At 35.8% G+C, this 17,335-nt stretch overlaps 1 protein-coding gene and 1 pseudogene across 11 annotated transcripts in view; both read left to right on the forward strand.

The window, feature by feature from the left end:
• NUMB (NUMB endocytic adaptor protein) overlaps positions 1-17,335 on the forward strand; it is a 260,763-nt gene that overhangs the window by 155,996 nt on the left and 87,432 nt on the right. The gene's annotated exons all lie outside the window — the stretch shown is intronic.
• Positions 8,616-17,260, forward strand: LOC119532594 (annotated as a pseudogene).

Consider the following 17,335-nt stretch of genomic DNA (forward strand, 5'->3'; position numbering starts at 1 on the left):
TGGTCTTAAATGGTAATCAGGCCTGAGGAGCATGTGGCCACAGAGCTATGACGATCAAACTGTTGCCGAGTCCTATTTTCAAATACCAATCTTGAGGACAGCAAAGACTGAAATTGTTGTTGTTGTTTTAAACCTCTGGCTGATTATCTGATGAAGCAAAGTAATTTTTTGTTTTAGCTATTGAAAAATTAGAATAATCTGTTTTAAAATTTTTTCTTTGAAAATGCTGTACATGGCTGAGGTTTTCTAAACTAAGCCAATATAGTACTCAGGGTCCCCTAACATACGTAACCTATTGGAGGAGAAAAAAAAAAAAGCTGAACTGGAATATAAATAAATTTACTGAAACCTAGATTTATACAGGAGCTGAATGAATGTTTCATTTGAGAAATAGTTTTGTTTTTTTAAAATACCAACTCTTTGTTCTCTCTACCTTTCCATGAATCTGTTTATAAATTAATTTTTGTTTTATAATGAAACTGATTATGAACTTTTAAAAATGAATTTCGTTAGTCTTATAAGTTAACTATTGAACATATTTGTTTAGCTTTTGGTGATAAAACCATACTTCATTGCTGTTTGTTTGGCTCATTGCCTAGGTAGAACACTGAGCCAATGATAAAATTTAGTAAGTTGTAAATTGTTTCCTGTTATGTAATTTATTCTGGTTAGACCAGTATCTAACGTAATCCACATTCTTAGGATTCATTGATTGAGATGACCAGATGACCTACCTCTAAGTCCTTCAGCCATGCTGGGAGTCTAGGATTCCTTACATTTTTTCACTTTCTTCACTTGGTCAAATAAAAGGATCCTTTCTTCACTCTAAATCCTGAAAGAAAGCTCCAAATTACAAGAAATAGTGAAAATCAAAGAAAGAAGATACAAAAATATTCTTGTGGGGTAATATTCTGTCACTGTCATGATGATTTAATTTGGTATTTCAGCTTAGATTTTGGTGAGAAAACAAATTATAGTTTTTGACAGATGGACAGTAAGTATATTTTTTTTCTTGAAACTTTCCCTGTTGAATTCTGTAATAAAGGAGTAACAAAGAAGAATATAGTAGAATTGTATATATTTGCATTCAACCATGTGTACTCAGAAAAGATTAAAATAAATGTGAGAGTTAAAGCTATTTAAATAGTGTAGGTGATTGTTTACCATTCGACTCATTGAATTTCTGCCCTGTACTGCCTCCAATAATTTGAGCATGCCTCTGTTGTTCTGGGGTTAGATAGGTATTTTTCTTACAAGATAGTCCCTAGGCATGTCAGCTACTTTATCTGTATTCAGTTAAAGAAGAACAAACTGTTCAATAGTAGAAAAAAGTATATGGTTGTAGCAGATATGTTGCACCATATTTTATGAATGATTTCAGGTATTCTTAAGTATAGTTTTGAACTTATGCAATTTTTTGCCTTCTGTGCTACCTTTGGAACTTAACCCCTGTGTGAGATTAGATTATCCTATAATAGGAAGTTTAGCTAGTTTAAGGTAATTTAAGTGTACTTTTTTCCCCAGATGTTAAAAATAGTGCCTATGGTTTTATATATTAGTTTATACATGTTACATTTAGAACCAACTAATTCTGTTGTAAAAATAAGAGTAATTTTACCATATTGGCTGTTCTGGTTTGCTGGAGTGTCACTGAAGAAAGGCTGGTGACAACCAGAACATCTCTGTCATCTGGGAAGGCATGTGACTGGTGTCTGCTTGTCCTTTGCTCCCGGGTTCTGGTTTCAAAATGGTGTTCTGCAAAATGTCTCTGGGCTTCTGTCTCTCTTAGCTTCTCTCTCTCAGCTCCTGTGTATCCTTGCTTATTCTCCCAGGGCACTACTCTCTAAGCATCTGGGGGTCACCTCTTAGCTTCTCTGGGGCAAACTCTGGGCTTCATCTCTTAGCTTAACATCTCCAAACATGTTTCTGTTTGCATCTTCAAGCATCTGGTCTGTGTTGGTCCCTGAGCTTTCTTAAGGACTCCACCTTGAATGGGCGTGTTCACACCTCCATGGAAATGATATAATCAAAAGGTTTCACCCACAGTTGGGTGGGTCACATCTCCATGGAAACAACCTATTCAAAAGGTCCCACCCAATAAGTCTGCATACATAAGATTGGAGTAAAAGAACATGGCCTTTCTTGGGTGCATAACAGTTTCAAACCCATGCATTGGCTAACTACTTGGTCTCTTAAACAGACAGGGAAACAATCTTTAGTGTCAGGATCAAGTTTCCTGAGGGTGTCTTATATATCACTTAAGTGTATCAAATATGTGCCTTAGCCTTTTTTTCCCCTCATAATGAATTTTCTGAAGCAGTATTTTATCTAATATCCCTTATTATAACTCATATGAGAGGGACCTAAAGTTAGGGTATAGTTGTGACTATAGAACAGAGAAAAGCAAGCAAGAATAATTTAAGGGAAAAAAGAATTGCTGAGACGAAAAGTCACCATTTCTCTATGAGTTGTAGTTCTGTAATGGTCCTTGAAAAGCCTGTGGTTCCTTCCAGATTTGGCTAGACAGACTTAATTTCAAAACTTTACCCTTTTTAGTAAAATAATTATTAAATTTATAAACTAATTTTGATTATTTCTCTTACCTTTTGTTAGATATCTCATAATTATGTGTATAGATATTTATATTTATACAACCTTTGTTCCTGTACTTAGTTGCAGGAAGTTTTTTTAGGTAGCTAACTTTCCACCAAACTAAAATTATAGTATAGCCAATTTACACAAAAGAATATACGTGGCCCTGAATAGTGCCAACCATCTTGAAAAAGAAGAACAAAGTTGGAGGACTCAGACTTCCTGATTGCAAAACTACAGTAATAAAAAAAACTGTAGTAATGGCATAAGGACAGACATATAGATTAATGGAATAAAATTGAGAGTTCATAAACAGACCCACACATGTATGGCCAGTTGATTCTTGACAAGGGTGCCAAGTCTGTTCAATGGAGAAATAATAGTTTCTTCAATAAATAGTGCTGGGAAAACAGGATGTCTATATGGAAAAGAATGAAATTGGACTGTGACTTCATACTATATCCAAAAATTAACTCAAACTGTAGCTAAAAGTATAAAACCCTGGGAGAAAACATGGGGGAATATCTTCAGGACCTTTTATTAGGCAGTGGATTCTTAGGTTTTATATCAAAAGCAGAAGAATAAAAAGGAAAATTAGATAAATTGGACTTCATCAAAATTAAAAGCTGTGCATTAATGGACATTATCAGGAAAGTGAAAAGACAGCTGTTTTGGTTTGCTAAAGCTGCTGGAATGCAGTATACCAGAAATGAATTGGCTTTTATAATAGGGATTTATTAGCTTACAAATTTACAGTTCTAAGGCTGTGAAAATGTCCAAATTAAGGCATCAACAGGACGATACCTTCTCTGAAGAAAAGCTGCTAGCATCTGGGACACCTCAGTCACGTGGGAAGGCACATGCCAGTGTCACCTAGTCCTTCTTTCCTGGGTTTTGTTGTTTTCAGCTTCTGGCTTCAGTGGCTTCCTCTCTCAGTTTCTGTGGATGTGTCCTTGTCTCTCGACCTCTCTGGGGCTTCTCTGAGCTCTCTGGGTTTCATCTCTTAGCCTCTATGTGTGTTTTATTCTCTTATAAAGGACTCCAGTAAACAGATTAAGACCTATCTTGAATGAGGTGGGTCACATCTCAGTTGAAATAACCTAATCAAAAGGCCTCAATAGGTCTGCAACTACAGGAATTAATTAAAAGAACATGATCTTTTCTGGGGTACACACAGCCTCCAAACCACCACAACAACCTATAGAATGGGAGAAAATATTTGGAAACTATATATTTATTAAGGGTTTAATATCAAGAATACATAAAGAACTCCTGTGACTCAACAGCAAAAAGACAACCCATTTTAAAAATGGGCAAAGGACTTGAGTAGATATTTCTCCAAACAAGATATATTAATGGCCAATAAACATGAAAAGATGCTCAACATCATTAACCATTAAGGAAATGCCATTCAAAACCACAATGAGAAGCCATCTCCCACCCACCAGAATGTCTAATATTTTTAAAATGGAAAATAACCACTGGTTTGCAAGGATATGGAAAAATAGGAACTCTCATACATTGTTGATGGGAATGTAAAATGGTGCAGCCACAGTGGAAAATAGTCTGTAGTTCCTCAGAAAGTTAAACATAGAATTAACATATGACCTGGAAATTCCACTTCTAAGTATATACCCTCCAAAAATTGAAAGCAGTGACTCAAACAGATATTTGTAACCAATGTTCATAGCAACATTATTCACAGTAGCCTAAAGCTGAAAGCTACCCAAATGTCCATTGAAGAGTGAATGGATAAATAAAATGCGGTTACATACATAAATGAAATATTATTAAGCTGTTAAAAGGAAGTTCTCATACATGCTACAAGGTGGATGAACATATATTCATCAAGGTGGATGAACCTTCAAGATGTCATGTTTAGTGCAAGAAGCCAGATACAAAAGGATAAATACTGTACAATTTCTTTTATATGAAATATCTAGAATATGCAAATACACAGAGACAGAAAGTAGGTTCTAGGTTACCAAGGGCAGGACAGGGGTGTGTGGAGGAATGGGGAATTAATACATAATGTGTGCAGAGTTTCTTTTTGGGGTAATGAAAAGAATTTAGTGATCGATGGTGGTGACGGTGGCATATTGTGAATATAATTAATACCACAGAACTGTATATTTAAAAGTAGTTAAAATGGGAAGTTTTATGTTGTGTATATATCATAATAAAAATTTTTGTAGAATTAGCTCCATATCAGTATATAATGACTCTTGTCCCTTGTAATAGTTTTTGACATAATGTCTATTTTATCTGATATTAGTATGGCTACTCCAGCTCTTTTTTGGTTGCTATTTGCATGGTATATTCTTTTCATCTTTTCCCTTTCAACCTACTTGTGTCTTTAAATTTAAGGTGGGTATCTTATAAACAGCGTATAGTTTGGTCATCTGTAGTTTTATCCTTTCTGCCAGTCTGCCTTTTGACTAGAGAGTTTAATTTATTTATATTTAAAGTAACTACTGAGAATGCAGGACTTTCTTCTGCCATTTTGCTATTTGGTCTTTGTAAGTCTTATACCTTTTTGTCCTTCAATTCTTCCGTTTATGTCTACTTTCATATTTATTAGATATTTTGTGTTATACCATTTTGAGTCCCTTCTCATTTCTTTCTGTATATATTTTTCATATATTTTCTTTGTGGTTACCTTGGCACTTAAATTTAACATCCTAAATCTGTAAAAATCATGTTTGATTTGATATCAGTTCAACTTCAGTGACATACACATATGTTGTTCCTATAGCCCTCTGTCCTCCCACCTTTTTGTTGTATGCTGCAAATTATATCTTTATACATTGTATGTCCAAAATCATAGATTTATCATTACTTTTTATGCCTTTGCATTTTAGAACCAATAAGAAGTAAAAAGTGGAGTTACATTTCAAAAAATATGATACAATCGCAGTGGCATTTTTAATTACCCATATTGTTACCTTTAAATGGAGGTCTTGATTTCTTTATGCTGCTTCAATCTTAGGTGGGAAAATATTGGGAGATGAGACTGGAAATGGTTGAGTTTGAGTTATAGAGGCATTTGAATGCCAGGCTCAGAAAGCAGACTTTACTGTCAACAGCAGTTTTTTTTAACACGATCAAAGATGAATTTTAGGAATGTTAATCTGGTATAACTACATAAAAAGACCAGAGGAATGAGGGCTTGAAGTACAGGTGTTTTGCAGAGGTTCACGTACGAAGTGATATTTCAACTAGGATAATAGGAATAGAAAGGAATTGCTGAGTGCCAGAAATATTGATATTCCCATTCAACAGCACAATTTATGAACTGGATATAGAGGAATTATGGAGAAGTGTCATTGATGAACTTCAGGGTTTGCTGTTGTCCTTTTATAGCTTTGATGGATGTAAAGGTATTATATAGAATAGGAAAGTCAGAAAGAGTTTGTTTTAAAGGAAAGATAAATTTGGTTTGGAAACAATGTTGAGCTTGAGTTGTACTTGCTAGACTAGAATTCATAAAATAGAGCTAGAAATATAGATATGGTAATTATTTGCTCTAGAGTTGATATTGGAAAATTTGAACTCTTTATGGAAAATTATGTAGAAAGAAGAGAGTTTATGCTTACACTTAATTGAATTTTAACACATAAAAAAGAAATTCAGTTCAGGATGTATCTGTGAATTCCAAGAAGGAGAGACAATTAAGAACTTACCGTGAGCTGTAAACAAAAATATCAAGGAGGATTTTTTTAGTTTGCTAATATGATAAATAACATTGGTTGATTTTTAAAATGTTAATCAGCCCTGCATTCCTGAGAGGAAACCCATGTGGTCATGATGTATTACCTTTTTTGTTTATTGTTTGATTTCATTTGCTGAAATTTTGTTTAGAGTTTTTATATGTATATTCATAAGACATATTGGTCTATACCTTCCTTGTTTTGATAATGTCTTTGATTTTGGTATCAGGGGAATTTTGGCCTCATAGAATGAATTGAGAAGTATTCCCTTCTCAATTTTTTTGGAAGAGCTTGTGTAGAATTGGTATTATTTCTTACTTCAATGTTTGGTAAAATTCGCCAATGAATCCATCTGGCCTGGATTCTTCCTTTTGGGAGACTTTTAACTATACATTTAGTTTCATTAACAGATATAGGACTATTCAGGTTATCTGTTTTCTTCTTGAATATCCTGTGGCAGTTTGAGACTCTCAAGGAATTTTTCCATTTCATCTGAATTGTCAAATTTATTGGCATAAATTTGTTCATAAACATCTCTCATTCCCTTATATTGGTTTCATCAATTTTCTGTTTTTCTCTTCTACTTCATTGCTTTCTTCTCCAATCTCTACTATTTCCTTTTCTCCTTGCTTTGCATTTGATTTGTCCTTTTAGTTTCTGAAGGTGGAAACTGAGGTCATTGTTTTAATACTATTTTTTTATTATAATATAAGCATTTAAAGCAGGGTTTTTTCAGCGGCATCACTGTTGACATTTTGGTTTGGATAATTCTTTGTTGTGGGAGCTGTCCTGTGCATTGCAGGGCCTGTACCCCCTAAATATCAGTGGCACCCCCCCACTAGTTGTGACAACCAAAAATGTCTCCAGACATTGCCAAATGTCCTCCGGTTGGCCCCAGGTTTTAAACCATTGGTTTAGTGCTGTGAATTTTTAAGTACTGCTTTTGTAGCATCTCATAAAATTTGATAGGTTGTGTTTTTATCTTTATTCTATTTAAAATACTTTCTAATTTCACTTTTGATTTCTTCTTTGACCAGTGGGTTTTGTAGAAATGTATTATTTAGTTTCCAAATAGTTGACAACTTAATTCAGTTGCAGTCAGAGAACATGCTTTGTATGACTTACATCCTTTTAAATTTGAGACTTGTTTTACGGTCTGTTTTGATAAGTTTTCCATGTGCACTTGAGAAGAACTTGTATTCTGTTGTCATTGGATAGAGTGTTTTATAAATGTCAGTCAGGAACTGTTGGTTGATAACATTGATCAAGTCTTGCTGATGCTCATATTCTTGATGATTTTCTGCTTACTTACTCTCTTAATTATAGAGAGAAGAGTATTGAAATCCCCAACTATAATTGTGGATACATTCTCTTTCTCTTTACAGTTTTATCAGTTTTTGCTTCATGTATTTTGAAGCTCTGTTATTAGGTACATACGTTTTAGGATTGTTATATATTTTTGATTAATTGACTCCTTTATCATTGTGAAATGATCTTCTTTATCCCTGGTAATATTCTTTGTTCTGACTTCTGCTTTGTCTGATACCAATATGGCTACTCCAGCTTTATTTTAACTAAAGGTAATATAGTAGTTATCTTCCTGGCCTTTTACTTTTAACCTATTTGTGTCTTTAAAATGTTTAAAGTGGGTTTCTTTTCGGGAGCATGTAGCAGAATCTTGCTTTTGATTCTGACAAAGATCCGAGTTAGTCTGTTTGTTTACTAGGAAGCTAGTGTCACTGCTAGAGGTGCTGTCTCCCCTCACAACAGTTTATTTCTGATCTGACTGGTGGAACATGTGGGGATGGGGACCAACATTCAGGAACCATGATAAACAGGATGGAAGGCTGATGGGTACTAGTGTATTCTCCTTACTGTGTCCACCTGGGACCAGACAGGGACTCATGAAGGCAGGACAACCTTCTGGGGACCCCGGAGGGAGCCAACAATTGTGCCTGAGGGTGATGAGACTTTGGGAGTCTGACCAGCACTGTCACTGGCTTTAGGTTAACACCTGGCATAACTGAGCACTATTAATTGTAGAATTGTTCAAGATCGGGTAGATCCTAGGAGATCCTAGGAACTCAGTACAGTGTTTACCATTTAGAACATAAACACTGCACAATTTTAATCACTGGTACAGCTATATTAGTACATATTGGCTTATTATATGATGTGTTACCTCAGTTTATCATGGATAATTGTGCTGTGTCCCAACTTCTATTAGGAAAAAAGAGGGAAACTAGAACCAGATTCAAGTAGACATCAGTTAACCGATAAAAAAGGATCATTACAAAAAAAGTTTTACCCATAATGACTGCATATGGTTGCCTTGACCTCTCTGCTGAACTTAAGGCTCACAAACATTTTCACATGAATGCTCTATACAGAAGCCCCTCGGATTCAGCAGGTATTTAACTGAGTTCCCCTATCCAGTTTGCTAGAGCCTAAAACTTAGGAGTAATATTTGGATTTCTCCCTCTTCCCCATCTTCCAATGTCATTTGCCAATCCCTGCTATTGACTTTCCCCACACAGGCCTCCAGAGAATCCTGTTGATCAAACAAAGCTGAGTTTGTTAAACTTAATACAGCAAGGGAGAAGACCATCCTGATACAGTCTTGGTAGTGTTTCAGAGAACAAAATTAGGAAAGGTATTTATAGGGTTTTGAGATCTGTACCCAAGTTGTTAAATGCAAGTCCTTCAAGATGGGGAACTGGTCGGAATGGGCAAATTTTGTAACACAATACTTAGAATTAGTAGACATAACAAGAAAAGGGTCTTGAAGCAATCTTTTATCCTGTAAAGAGAGCCGCTTGCCCTGATGCACAAACTGTTTGCCTGGATAGATTAGTTTGCAAGAATTTCCTGAAGCAAACAGTATACCTGATTATTGGTTTACAATCTTCTTGTCCTGGAGCACCAACAGTAAATATTACTTTGAAGTATCATGTTTTCGATTTTTTTCTTATCTGTTTCTTTTTTCTTTATAAGCAAAATCATGATATGATTTTGAAAACATTGTAAACTGAATGTTTGGTCTCTCCCTTGTGTATTAATTATTATCGTAATTGTTAGATTGTTTTATAGGCCATTGTTGGTTACTCTTTAAGAAATAGCAAGCAAGATACTATAATTCTGTATTTTCATTTTGTCAAATTTATTTTAGAACTGTTAAGATATCGTTACTTTTCAGACTTTTTTCACTCACGCAGCTCTTTCCTTAAACTTTTACATGGAATCCCAACGTATAAATCAGATAAAGTGGAAATTGTCTGAAGTTGGGCTGGGGACCTGAAGCCCCTCCTGAGAGTTGTGTCAAGTCTTCCAGTTTCCCCACTACTTCCCCCAGATAACCCATGGTCCATGTGGCTCCTCCATGGAAATCCTAGGGCTGAATGAAGCATTGTTCAAGAATCATTGATACATACTCTAGTACTCTTTGCAGAATTGCTGATGACAAACCATTTTTGAATACTGAAAGTGACAAGATATTTAGACTCCAAATTGATTGACAATTTTAGCCTATTCTGTTATTAGACAACAGAATGCTACAGCAATAAATAGCTGCCCGGAGAACAAATAAACTTAACAGTACTAGAGATATTTAAGCAGAGGTTGGATGTCTTCCTTTGAGAGTTGTCAGAGTGGTTCCTTTGTCTGTAGGAGATTGGACTACCATTACATATGCAGTCTCTTCCAACATTGCTGATTCTCTGGTCTTGAATGTCTCAACTTACCTCACCTAGTAAATAGCCTACACTGTGATGGAGGCCTATTTTATCTTTAATTCATCAAATTTATGGTATGCCCTGTTTGATAGGCTCTGATAGGACCCAGGGATAATACTTAAACAAATAAGACACAGTCTACCATTAAGAAAATAGGCTATTGCTATAAGGTTTCATGAGTACAGTGAGAGAAGTAAGCAGAGGATGGTAATGGGAATCATACCTAACCCAGGCCAGGGAAGGGCTTGTAAGAAAAAAAATGCTAACTTTCCTGAAAAGGTTAACTCCTGAACTGAATTAAAGATGAGTAGACTTGAACCAAAGGTGAATAGATAAAGGTCTTTTTTTTTCTAAGCAGAGGAAAGAGTATATACAGAGGCTCTGAAAGAGGGCATGCCTTGTTTGGAGAACTGTAAGTAGTTTTATATGACTGGAGCTCAACATGTAAATGTGGGGCTGATTGAGAGAAGCCAGATGAGAAGGACTGTGTTTGCCATGCTAAAGAATTTGAACTTTATTGTGAAGATGATATGAAGACATTGAAGCAGAGTAATTACATGATTCGATTTGTGTTTTAGAAAGCTCACTGTGGCAGTAGTCAAGAGAACAGATTGGAATGGAACTCTGTTGGAAACAAAGAGAACAGTAGTAGCTTTTGCAATAATTTAAGCAAAAATGTCTGAGGATAGTGGGATTGGTGTGGTGGGAGGGTGAATTTAAGAGATATTAAAGAAAAAGACAGAAAGAAAAACAAAATTAAAAAACAAAAGAGAGAGATTGATACTAAGGAAGTGAGTTATTGACCACAAGAAAGGGTGAATGCGGAGATCGGGGCAAGATGGCGGCATAGAGAGGAGTGGAAGCTAAGTAGTCTCCCTGGAACAACTACAAAAAACCAGAAACAACTAGTAAATAATCCAGAATAACTGCGGGGGGACAAACGAGACCATCCACTCATCATACACCAACCTGAATTGGGAGGAATGCCCGAGAACACAGCATAAAATCTGTAAGTAAAACCTGAGGGACCAGGTCGGGAGACCCCCTCCCCCATAGCCCGAGCTGCAGAGCCGCGTGGTGCCACAGAGAAGCTCTCTCCCAGCAAGCGAATACAGCTCAGCTGAGCTCCAACTGGGGTTTTAAGTAGCGAGTGTGAACTGCTCACTACAGGTATGCAGCCCCAAAAAACAGACAGAGGCTTTGGGTGACAACTGACCTGGGAGAGCCGGAGGGTTGCCTCAGACTGGGTCTGAAGGGGACTATCTGTTTCTTTTTTGGCTCAGTGGAGAAAGCCCCAGTCATTTTCAGTTTCCAGGGCTGTGACTCTGGGAAGGGTGGAGACACCACAAGCAGAAAGTGAGACCATTGAAATGCTAATGACCTCCACCTGAGGGGTCTGTCTTCTCTAGGAGGAAAGGGGTGGGACCCTTCCCATTCAGAACCAGACCCCAGAGCCTGGGGGAACACGGCCATACCTCCTCACACCAGTCAAGAATTACAGGCTAACAGGCGTCACCTGCTGGGCAGAAAAGTACAGTGACCTGAGGCATCAAAGGGTGGAGCAATTTTCTAAGACACACCCACAGGGAAACCAGATACTGAATATTTCTTCCCTCTGGGACCTGAGCCTGTTCTGGTCTGGGAAAACCCGATTTGGATAACCAAGGAAACCATGCCTAGACAACAGAAAATTACAACCTACACTAAGAAAAACAAAGTTATGGCCCAGTCAAAGGAACAAACGTACACTTCAACTGAGATACAGGAATTTAAACAACTAATGCTAAATCAATTCAAAACGTTTAGAGAAGATATTGCAAAAGAGATAGAGGCTGTAAAGGAAGATCTGCACATGTATACAGCAGAAATCAAAAGTTCAAAAAACCTACTAGTGGAATCTATGGAAATGAAAGGCACAACACAAGAGATGAAAGACACAATGGAAACATACAACAGCAGATCTCAAGAGGCAGAAGAAAACACTCAGGAACTGGAGAACAAAACACCTGAAAGCCTACATGCAAAGGAGCAGATGGAGAAAAGAATGAAAAAATATGAGCAACGTCTCCGGGAACTCAAGGATGAAACAAAGTACAATAAGGTACATATCATTGGTGTCCCAGAAGGAGAAGAGAAGAGAAAGGGGGCAGAAGCAATAATAGAGGAAATAATTAATGAAAATTTCCCATCTCTTATGAAAGACATAAAATTACAGATCCAAGAGGCACAGCGTACTCCAAACAGAAGAGATATGTATAGGCCTACGCCAAGACACTTAATAATCAGATTAGCAAATGTCAAAGACAAAGAGAGAATCCTGAAAGCAGCAAGAGAAAAGCAATCCATTACATACAAAGGAAGCTTAATAAGACTATGTGCGGATCTCTCAGCAGAAACCATGGAGGCAAGAAGGAAGTGGTGTGATATATTTAAGATACTGAAAGAGAAAAACCACCAACCAAGAATCCTGTATCCAGCAAAGCTGTCCTTCAAATATGAGAGAGAGCTCAAAATATTTTCTGACAAACAGACAATGAGAGACTTTGTGAACAAGTCACCTGCCCTACAGGAAATACTAAAGGGAACACTACAGGGTGATAGAAGACAGGAGTGTGTGGTTTGGAACACAATTTTGGGAGATGGTAGCACAACAATGTAAGTACACTGAACAAAGGTAACTATGAATATGGTTGAGAGAGAAAGATGGGGAGCATGTGAGACACCACAAGAAAGGAGGAAAGATAAAGACTGGGACTGTGTAACTTGGTGAAATCTAGAGTATTCAACAATTGTGATAAAATGTACAAATATGTTCTTTTACGAGGGAGAACAAGCAAATGTCAACCTTGCAAGGTGTTAAAAATAGGGAGGCATTGGGGGAGGGATGCAATCAGCATAAACTAGAGACTGTAACTAATAGAATCATTGTATTATGCTTCCTTTAATGAAACAAAGGTGATATACCAAGGTGAATGCAGATAAGAGGGGGGGATAGGGGAGGCAAGTTAGACACTTGACATTGGTGGTATTGTCTGATTCTTTATTCTACTTTGATTTAAGGTTATTTTTCCTTTTGCTGCTTCCTAGCTGTCATTTTTTTTTTCCTCTTTCTTATGCCTCTCTGCCTTCTTTGACTCTCCCTCCTGCCTTGTGGAAGAAATGTAGATGCTCTTGCTTAGTATGAGCAGAATGTTCAATTAGGATGAACTTAAATGTTTGGAAATGAACAGGGGTGTTGGTAGCAAGATGTGAGAATAACTAACAGTGCCGAATGCTGTGTGAATGAGGTGGAAAGGGGAAGCTCAGAGTCATATATGTCACCAGAAGGAAAGTTGGAGGTCAAAAGATGGGAATGTATAAAACTGAATCCTATGGTGGGCAATGTCCATGATCAACTGTACAAATACTAGAAATCACTTCATGAACCAGAACAAATGTATGACAATACAATTAGAAGTTAATAATAGAGGGGCATATAGGGAAGAACTATATACCTATTACAAACTATATACTACAGTTAGTAGTATTTCAACATTTTTTCATAAACAGTAACAAACGTACTATATCAATACTAGGAGTCAACAATTGAGGGGGGTTGGTTAGGGATAGGGGAGGTTTAGAGTTTCCTTTTCTTTTTTTCTTTTTTCATCTTTCGCTTTATTTCTTGTCTGGAGTAATGAAAAGTTTCTAAAAATTGAACAAAAATTAAGTGTGATTGGATGCACAGCTGTATGAGGGTACCCAGGGGCAAGTGATTGTACACTTTGGATCTTTGGATAATTGTATGGTATCTGAACAATCTCAATAAAAATGAAAAAAAAAAATGAAGGTGATATAAAGACATTTTCAGACAACCAAAAATTTTCAGACAAACGAAAACTGAGAGAATTTGTTGCCACCAGCATGACTTTTAAAAAATACAAAAGGATGTTCAGGCATAAAGAAGATGATTCCAGATGGAAATAAGAAATGTAAAAGGACATAAGAGCAACAGAAAATGTTAAAATGTGGAAAATACAAATAAATATTGACTTTACAAAACCAATAATATTAATAAATTGAGGGGTTTAAAATATTTTAGAATTAAAATACATGAAAACAATATACAAAAGATGGGAGGGAATAAGTCTAAGTTCTAGCATTATTAAGGAATTGATGAAAGTAATAATTTATAATAGACTGTAACCTTAGTCAAGGATGCACATTTTCTAAAGTAATCACTAAAAGAGCAGTTAAAACTGTATAATCAACAAATTAGGACAGGAAAAATATGAAAAAATAAAAATATTTGCTAAATCCAAAAGATGGCATGAAAGGAGAGAAAAAGGAACATAAAACAAGTGGGTAAAAAAGAAAACAAATATAGTAAATTATAGCTATGAACTCAAATACATCAGTAATTGCATTAAATTTAAATGGATGAAATACTAAATATAGTTAGATTAAGTGTAAATGTAAATGAATTAATGTGATCAAAATGGAATTTTAAAATCCAACTACATGCTGTTTATAAAAGGCACTCTTTAAACAGAAAAACAAATGTTGAAATAAAGAGTGGAAAGATACGCAAATATATGCAGACACTAGCCAAATAAAAGTAGGTACGGCTGTACTAATAGCAGAGAAAGTAGATCTTAAAGAAAGACTATTACTAGAGAAAAAAGGGGCATTTCATAATCATAAAGGGATCAATTCACCAGGAAGCTGTCACAATTTGAAATGTGCATGCATAGAATAGCATAGCTTCCAAATGTTTAAAGCAAAAATTGACAGAATTAAAAGGAGAAATAACAAATCCACAATCATAGTAAGAAAGCTTAATACATTCAATAGCCAGCAATGGACCAAAAAAAACAAAAAAAAAATCAGTGAAGAAAGAGAAAATCTGAACAACACAATTAACAAATGAACTAATCGACAAATATAGAACATCACATGATTGCTTTTATATAATGTTCAAAAACAGGCAAAATGATGTTATTAGAAATCAGGAGAGTGGCTGCTTTGTGGGGGAAAGGAAGGATTCGCTGCTGGAAATGGGCATGGGGTACAGGTAACAGTCCGTTTCTTCAGCTGGGTGGTAGTTATATGGTGGGTCCACTTAAGGTAACTCATCAGTTTGTTATAATTCAATTTAAAAGTTTATTAAATATGTTTGTGTACTTGAATACTGTATATAGCAATAAAAATCAATTCAATTTACATATATCAAAATGGATAAATCTTAAGATTAATGTTTAGTGAAAAATGCACATTGCAGGAGGTTAAAATTTTTATAGGTTATTTTAAAATGCTACATATTTTGAGAGATACATATGTAGTAAAAGTACAACTTGTGGATCAGAAGGGTACATACAAATTTCAGAAAAATAGTTATTTCTGGAGAGACAGGGAAGGCAGTAGCACAAAACAAGCCTCAACAGTATCCATAATTTTTAATTCTTAAAAAATATATCTTAAGCAAATATGGAAAAATGTCAACATTTGTTAACCGTGACTGTATATACAGATGTTTGCTATAGTTTGCTATATGAAATGCTTCATAATTTTTAAAGTTTTAAAATTTGTAAATATGTTCTCATGTTATCAAATACTCTGAGAAGGCAAATTTTAATGGCTGCAGTTTTTTACTGTTATAAATATTACTATGATAAACACCTTTACCCTAAATAAAAAAAAAAAAAAAAAAAAGAAAGAGTGAATGCAAGGATGGTTTTTAGGTGTCTGGGTGGTTATGTAGGTAGGTAGGTCTTCTTTGCTAAGAGAAAGAAATTAGGAAGAAATGAATCAAATAGGCTTTTTGCCTCAAGATACTTAAAGTGTCAGTTTGAGCAAGGATATAGGTGTTTCTTATTCTCTAATATTTGTATCCATATGTATTTTTAAAATGTAATGTGAAAGAGTATAATGGTATATTATCAAGGAAGGTTATGGAATTCTTTATAGAAGTTTGTTAGATTAAGAGAGACTCATTTAGAATGGACTAGGGATAAGTGATGCACTTAAAGGCTGAGGAACCCTTTGTTCAATCTTTTAATTTAATTTCTACTTTGGATATGCTATATATTAATTTTGAATGGATAAATAGTAAATTCATTTTTAGAGATCTGGTAGATTTTTATATTGCTATTCCTTTCTGTCCGAATTTTTACTTTTTAGAAAGATATTGGGAGGACCTGGCGCTGGAACGTTCAGTGGCTGATTTGTGTTCTTTTCAAACGTGTTGTAATGTTCGTGTTTTGAAGGCAAAGTTTGTGTGTATGTGTTTTTTTGTTTGTTTGTTTGTTTGTTTGTTTTTTTACCTTCATTAAAGTATAGTCATCCACATCAATTCCTGAAAACAACTGCTACTCTGCATGGACAGGTTGTTGAATTCAAGCTCTCTGACTTTGGAGAAGGGATTAGAGAAGTAACTGTCAAAGAATGATCTGTAAAAGGAGATACAGTGTCTCAATTTGAAAGCATCTGTGAAGTTCAAAGTGATAAGGCTTCTGTTACCAGCATTCGTTGTTATGATGAAGTCGTTAAAAAACTCTGTTATGATCTAGAGGAGATTGCCTAAGTGGGGAAGCCATTAGTAGACACAGAAACGGAAACTTTAAAAGATTCAGGGAAGCTGTTGAAACACCTGCCATGTCCCATGATGAACATACACACCAAGAGATAAGGGGCCAAAAAACACTGGCAACTCCTGCAGTTTGCTGCCTTCCAATGGAAAACAGTATTAAGCTGAGTGAAGTTATTGGCTCAGGAAAAGATGGCAGAATATTTAAGGAAGATATTCTCAACTATTTGGCAAAGCAGACAGGAGCTACATTACCTTCTTCACCAAAAGCTGAAGTTATGCCACCTCCAGCAACACCAAAAGACAAGACTATTACTATACCAATATCAAAACTTCCAGTATTCATAGGGAAAGACAGAACAGAACCCATTAAAGGTGGGAAAGACAGAACAGAACCTGTTAAAGGCTTCCACAAAGCAATGGTGAAGACTATGACTGCAGCCCTAAAGATTCCTCACTTTGGGTATTGTGATGAGGTTGACCTTACTGAACTGGTTAAACTACGAGAACAATTAAAGCCCACTGCTTTTGCTTGTTGTATTAGGTAGGGTTCTCTAGGGAAACAGAATCAAGAAGAGATATCTGTAAATACAAGGTTTTATAAAAATGTCTCACACAACTGTGGGGATTCACGAGTCCAAATCCCATAGGGCAGGCAGCAAACTGGCAACTCCAATGAATGTGTTCGATGAACTCCTCAGGCAGCGAACCAGCAACTCTGGTGAAGGTATTCAATG

The sequence above is a fragment of the Choloepus didactylus genome, chromosome 4 (assembly GCF_015220235.1).
Source record: "Choloepus didactylus isolate mChoDid1 chromosome 4, mChoDid1.pri, whole genome shotgun sequence".
In the NCBI taxonomy this organism is placed as follows: domain Eukaryota; kingdom Metazoa; phylum Chordata; class Mammalia; order Pilosa; family Megalonychidae; genus Choloepus; species Choloepus didactylus.